Genomic DNA, 938 nt, shown 5'->3' with positions numbered 1-938 from the left:
AAATAAACAGAACTTGAAATATTTGATACAAAGAAAAAAATATATAAACTATTGTATACGCAAATGTTAAAAAAAAAAAAACTATAGCGATATAACTTTATAACAACATGTCTACATAGAGCATAGTAAAAAATAAAAAAAACTATAGTGATATAAGCTTCATGGAAAAAAAAACATCAGTAATATGCTCTATTACATAGCCAGTTGAAATTAACTATTTATTCCCAGTGCCAACCACGACATAGAGGCCAATCACATCGACATCAAAGCATGAAAGAATTCTGACAGCATTTTAACAGGAGTGCTAAATACTTAATTATGCACAGCACAAAACACTGTACAATTTATATCAAGTTGCATAAGGTGGGCAGGAATTTCATCTTAATCCCTTTAGAATAGGTGTACTATATTTTAACCAAACTTGGATGACGATACAAGGCAAAAATTACACCTAATGGAGGCTGGAGAATTGAATGTGGTGTCTGTAAGCCTTGTAACATTAACATTGATTTCGAGATTTCAAAAATACAGATCAGTTTTTATATGCGTTTGAGCAGTGAATTCGAGATGACGTAAATGGTTATTTAGGGAGCTGACATACCACCTCTGCCTCAGATGACGGGATAGCATGTTATTTAAGGGTTAGAGGAGGTTTCCAGACTAGCAGTCGAGGTTATGTTTATTTCTAATTTATGCTTTCTTAATGTATATTGAAATATTCCACACTGTCTGTCAGAAAAGTGATTGTTCCCCTAATGAAAGGGGGAGGTGGATACTGTTATGAACAGACATGCTGATTAGAAACATTTATAATACATCAGAAATCCTTGAAAAAAAAAATTAAAGGAAGTTTGTCATAAGAGAAACATTCCTCATACCCCCCCTCCAAAAAAAAAAAAAAAATCTACATATAATAATACCTGAATATGTAACTTTTG

General features: G+C 32.2%; 1 protein-coding gene across 1 annotated transcript in view; it reads right to left on the bottom strand.

The window, feature by feature from the left end:
* The window catches only part of LOC119591637, a gene marked incomplete in the record, with an annotated part of 4,783 nt that overhangs the window by 3,233 nt on the left and 612 nt on the right, over window positions 1-938 (bottom strand).

This window comes from Penaeus monodon, chromosome 29, assembly GCF_015228065.2.
Source record: "Penaeus monodon isolate SGIC_2016 chromosome 29, NSTDA_Pmon_1, whole genome shotgun sequence".
Taxonomy (NCBI): Eukaryota; Metazoa; Arthropoda; class Malacostraca; order Decapoda; family Penaeidae; genus Penaeus; species Penaeus monodon.
The sequence above is the reverse complement of the archived record's forward strand: the minus strand, read 5'-3'. Positions and strand labels throughout refer to the sequence as shown.